The 6,000-nt window shown below is 35.6% G+C and overlaps 1 protein-coding gene across 3 annotated transcripts in view; it reads right to left on the bottom strand.

Moving 5' to 3' along the window:
• LOC105327476 (uncharacterized) overlaps window positions 1–2,511 on the bottom strand; it is a 265,527-nt gene extending 263,016 nt beyond the window's left edge. For all 3 annotated transcript variants that reach the window (XM_066081119.1, XM_066081088.1, XM_066081107.1), the window contains exon 1: window positions 2,354–2,511. The gene's annotated coding sequence lies outside the window, so the exon portion shown is untranslated. The remainder of the gene's footprint in view (window positions 1–2,353) is intronic.
• Between the last annotated feature and the right edge of the window lie 3,489 nt (window positions 2,512–6,000).

A 6,000-nucleotide genomic window follows, 5' to 3' on the forward strand; every position in this document is an offset into this window, starting at 1 on the left:
AAATATTTTAGTAAATATCATTGTGAAATTCTTTTTTGCCCTTTGTCATTTCAGTCTAATTAAGATTAGAACTTCCATTCACTCCCTGGATGATCCACGCGACGTACCAACATCTGAGGAGCGACTGGAAGTTCTAATTTTAATTCAATTGTCTGTCAGTGTCATTAATGCTGTTTGTTAAATATGGCTCATCAAAACTATACATTAGGCAATGCGGTATCGGATTATATACTGGAAGGGCTTAATTTTTTTTTGGAATTACTATAATAATCAAAGCTTTATAAAAACTGGCTGCACAACATATCTCTCATAATAAGCTCCAATCTAAATGTCACACACACACAAAAATATACTTCCAACTTTGGCTGATAAATGGTATCATTTTAATTAGTTCAAGAATGTTGATTTTTTGGCATCAAAATTTAGGAAAATATTCATTAAAGACGTTAATTACACAAGACACCAATATTTAAAAATTTCTATATAATACATTCTTAATATTCGGTTATTACATCATCAATATGTGACTAGCGTAATTAATAAACTAATAAAATATTGTAAGCTTATAACTGTCCCACAATATTAAGAACTACATACTTTATTACAAATTATCAAAATCAAAGCTAAATTCGTTCAAATTGAAACTGTTTATTCATTCTGTAATTACACACTTTTCCACTTTCAATATCACAATTACAGGACCTACAGCATATTCACAAAACTGGTAACAACAAAAAAGACGCGCCTTCATTGTAAAAATATCTTGAAATATATACACAAGTCTGCCAGATAAGTAATTGCTTATGCTCCTCGAGTGGAAAGTTAACCAAGGATAAGAAAAACTCTCTTATTAAATTAATTCCAATGCACGCCTCTCTCACACCCCATAGAGTCCAGGCATGCAGCACAACTGGTGCAAACCAAAGATGTTTTACTCACACAAGTGTGAAGTGTGGAAATGAGTCAATATCTCCAGGAAAACAAGAGAGAGCTAAGACAGCCATAGACGATCTGAATCAATAGAACTCTTGTCCCATGCAGCAAATCAACACAAATCTACCTCAACCATGATCTTTGATAGATTATCTGCATCTGCAAATTCTTCCTTGATTCATTTTTTTTCATAACACAGAAAAAAAAAACTATAAATGCGTTGGAATTGGTTCAGATTTGACATCTTTTATTTTGGAAATGCATTAACTATTATGAGAACTTACTTGGATACTATACAGTATCTGCAGGTCTGTAGCTCCTGGTCTGAAAAAATTTGGATGGACGACCTGGGAGCTACACTGCAGTGCCACCCATTGAAAAAAATTGTATATTTATTGCGCAGAAAAGAGTGCACCAGTTTTGAACTGATTAACCTTATTTATACGCAAATTCAAAACAGTTGTTAACAATGAATTCTTTGTGCAATTAACTACTGATATATTCTCTTAACTTGCCTCAGACTTTCTCTGAAACATGCTACCGACCATGGACATTTACATCAAGATGGAATGTCGCCAATTTTACATGTAAAGAAACTGCATCACTTCAGTTTACGGAGCTGGTGATAGTGTTTAAAAGACCATCAGAGGCAAGTAAAGAGATGGTATCAGTAGTTAATTGCATGAGGAATTCATTGGTACTAACTGTTTTCACAGATTTTGCATATAAACAAGGTTAATCAGTCTAAAACTACAGTAATTATAGTAACCTGTTACATGTAATGAAAAAAACTTCAACAAGCTGTCGGAATTGTTATTGTAAATTATTTCATGTGTTTGTCAATAATGGCTCTGCCATAATATTAAGTACAATTTCTGCACAGAGAAAAATGAATCTTTAGTACCAACAAGTCCATGCCACTATAATATTTCAAGAGTTTAACAATATACAAGGTTGTAACCTTTTAGCACACCCAAGTATCATCTACTTGTTTGTGTACTCTCTTTATCTCTCTCTCTCTCTCTCAGTAAAACATCCTGTTACACCAAAACACAGACAGCACCAGGAGTTATTTCCCTTCCTCCATACAATGCTGTCTGGAAAAAGTGAAAATACTTCCGAATAGCCTCCAAAAACTTTAGGATCCGCGTCCTTTTGGCGCTAAAAGACGTTTTTAAACAAAATAACATATGATACAGATCGAAACCGGTTCAACAATTTTCATACCAAATTGGGAAATTTCGACCTAATTTATTATCCCACACAGCATCCTACAGGCGATGCGGGAGTCATCCGTTTCCTATTTCAATTTTAGGTTTTGTGCACCGACTTTCGTTCATATGCTCTTAACCGTCCATAACTTGAGTAGCACATTGTGTGAATTATTGTTTTCTTATATCTAACAACCTTAGTTACATACCTCAAATTTTACTAAGTTCTCCAGTGAATTTTTGGCACACCCTCGATCAGCTAGTCAATATGGCGGAGTTATTCGTGACGTCACATTACCGGAAATAAACAAACCTTGCATATTTACTTTCGGTTTGTCTTTCTGAACCAAGTAACAAACACGTGGAATTTCTCAACACATGAGGATTTTAAACTTATTTCAGTGACAGAAATTACCACATAGTTCAGTTATTATAAACGATTACAAAGAGTTGTTCTTTTTTACATTAACAAAAACCAGGGACGTATATACTATAACCTGCAAAAACTGTTTACACACACAAACACTGTATAGGCCTATAATTATATATGCGCCTTATGATTCGTACAGGCACGTAGCATCGTTTTTGAAAGGTGGGGGGGGGGGGGCAGACTCATCCAAAAAATCTTGACAAGCAAAAAAAAAAAAAAAAAGGAAATAAGACTTTCCCAAAATCTTCAAAATCCTAATCCGTGTGGGGGGGGGGGGGACTGGCATAGTATATAACTTCAATTTCAATCCTAATTTCCTTATTTCCATATCAATTTTTTACATCGTACAAAAAAAGTGGGGGGGGGGGGGGCAACTCCATGATAATTCAATTTTTTATATGTAAATTTTAAAAAATTAGTTGCTGTGAGAAAAAGTGGGGGGGCCAGGCCCCCCTGCCCCCCCCCCCCCCCCCCCTGATGCTACGTGCCTGTCGTATAACGTTAATTAAAATTTTTGCATCAGTCAAGCTGCGTCTTTTTCGACGGTTGCTTACTTTCTGTCATCTTCGCAAGCCAAGGCTTTTCGGTCCACTTTGCTCCCCATATGGGGAGCAAAGTGGACCGAAAACCCTTGGCTAGCGAAGATGACTTTCTGTTAGTTTAAGAAATATTTCATTGATAATATATACATAAGTATACAAAGTGGACATGGATTAAACAGCTGGCAAAGTATAGCCTATTTTAGGTCTTTCCATTATAGAGATTATAAGGCACATGTACATTATATACAGACGTAACAATAGTATACATGTAATATGTTTGTAGCTTTACAAACACATTTTAAACTAATCTATAAAGACATTACAGAACGTTGAATAATGAAATAAAAAATGAAATGAAGAATAACAATCAGTTACAGTCCAAAAAACAAAAGCAAGAAAAAATGATTTAATAGAAAAATGGAACAGAAAACATGATAAAAAAATAAAGTAACAAAAACATGGAAAAAATGTAACGCAGGCTTAGCAATATTATGCACACGTTTACGGTTAAGTTTCAAACAAGCACATATATTTATGCAAATTACAACTGTACGTTCTAAATTATTTTTGTGTGGTTTTTTTTAATATATAAAATGATGAATTTGTCCAAAAAAAAAAAACCAACAGCAACAAGGAATATACAATGTTAACATCTGTTAGTATGTATACTTTCTACTGAAAAGTTAGGTTCATTTCTTAAAATCAGGAAAGAAGTACATTGTAAAAGTACAAGTGTCTTCAATTTTCTATTCCACCCTAGGTTAACCCCACTTTATGAAGGGTTTGCTTTGAATCAAATGCTAGTGGGTGGAACCGAAATTTATTAAAAGAAATAGACCATCAGAATTTAGATAAGAAGATTTGACACACTGAACCCCCCCCCCCCCAAAAGAAAACAAAAGTTTATTGTAAATGAAGAAGATGAGTTAATTAGGCGAATAAAATGCCTATAAAAGGACCGGTATGAATAAAAAATATATTTTATCTTTTTACCCCCCCCCAAAAAAAAACTCCAGTATGTTGTAAATAGAACAGATTTCAATAAATATTTTAAAATCACGGAGATGTTACATTAAAAGTTTAAAATCAAGGATTTACAAACTTAACTATAACAAAAATTGTTGCAGTTAAGTCTGGAAATCTTTGATTTTAAACTTTTGATGTAACAGAGAGATGACCCACCATAGTAATCTCCACCCTTCCTTATAAACAATAAATTCTACAAGCTTCCAATTACTAGAGACTTATCTCACCAATGTTAAAAGTATTGACGAGGAGAAATGTTCATTGTTCTATGGTCTTCTGGGATCTATTAACATGGCACAAAGGTCTTTGGATCAGAGCTAGCATTTTCAATGGTTCAGGAGTTATCTTTCTTGTCGTACACAAAAATTATGTGCAAAGATCAATTGTCTTCGAGTGCATGTTTAAATGCAAGGTTACCTCAAGGCTGCTGTTCCTGAACCTCTACTAGTTTTTTAAAATGTTAATGATGTTGCTGAAAATAGGTCTTTGTATAAGTTACCTTATTTGCAGATGTTAACTCAATTTAATACGCATCTAAAATTTGGGATTACCCTGATTACACAAACAGTTAATTTTAGAAGTTTTCCTTTTCTGAGACTTATGTTTGTGAGTTTTGCCCTTGCTATCTTGCAACTTCACAGAATTACTGGTAACTGCTTGGTGATTTCTGGTTCTCCTCCACGTCCCCAAATAGGGCCATCCACCAACAGATTGCCTGGAGGTAGTCTGCAGGACTGTAGTACGTACACTTTTTGGCACTGGTACACGTGGGTTATGCTTTGGCTCACTACTTGACTCTTCATCAATGACCTGTTTCCGATAGTTACAAAACATAGTTACCGAGGTATTTCTGTAGCTTCGCATTTCTTCAATTTGTCATGATGCATGGTCCTAACCTCTCTGTGGGACTTTACCAAATCGCCAACCCTGAATGGACATGTATGCAGTCTGATGTCATAAGCTCTCTTCATAAATTTATGCGCAGAGTTCAACTTCTGCCTGGCGGCATCGGGCGTTTTTTAGCACAGTCTGTTCTAACTCCTGCACATACATCTATCTCACCCTCCTCCCCATTTTGAAAAGACTTCGCAGGGGGCCCTACATCAAGGTTGCTGGTACATTAACCTCTCTTCCCAGCATAGGTCTATTCGGTGTATACCCTTTGTGACGGTTTATGGCTGACCGGAATGCCCCTGTGAGTGAACCCAGATACTTGTCCCAAGTTTTAGGTTGACTGTCTATATAACAGTGAACAGCATCCATCAAAGTGCGATAATTGCGCTCTACTTGACCATTACCGGAAGGCCAACAGGGAGCTGTCCTGGACTTCTGTATTCCCAGCATTTCACAAACCTTACAAAAGAGCTCTCTGTCAAAGTTACGGCCTTGATCAGTAAAGATCTCGAAAGGATACCAGAACTAAATGGTGAACCTTGAGAAAAGTCATTGATAGCTGCCCTCGCGACAACCTCTGTGGTCTGTGAAGGATCGTCTACACCATATTGAAGAAGTAGATTAGGGATAACAAATCCAAGAAAGTAACAACCTAATACTTTATACAAAAACACTCCGTTTTCTGAAGAACTGAACAAATCTCAGGGAAGTCTCGTGAACTTTCATTCGAGCACCTCTGGATTTATTACATACTTAGCAACGATAAAGAAAACATTCCGAACACATTCGCAGGGGTAATAGAGATAGAGACTGGTTTGACAGTTAGATTTGGTTCGCATCAAGAAATAATTGTCGTATTCTTGTATATAAAGTATAATATTATATCCTTCTTTTTGTACCAAATGTTACAGCACTGTCTTACTTAAAAAACCCAACTATAAAGAAAAAACCCAACTATAAAGAA

The sequence above is a fragment of the Magallana gigas genome, chromosome 1 (genome assembly GCF_963853765.1).
Source record: "Magallana gigas chromosome 1, xbMagGiga1.1, whole genome shotgun sequence".
NCBI lineage: Eukaryota > Metazoa > Mollusca > Bivalvia > Ostreida > Ostreidae > Magallana > Magallana gigas.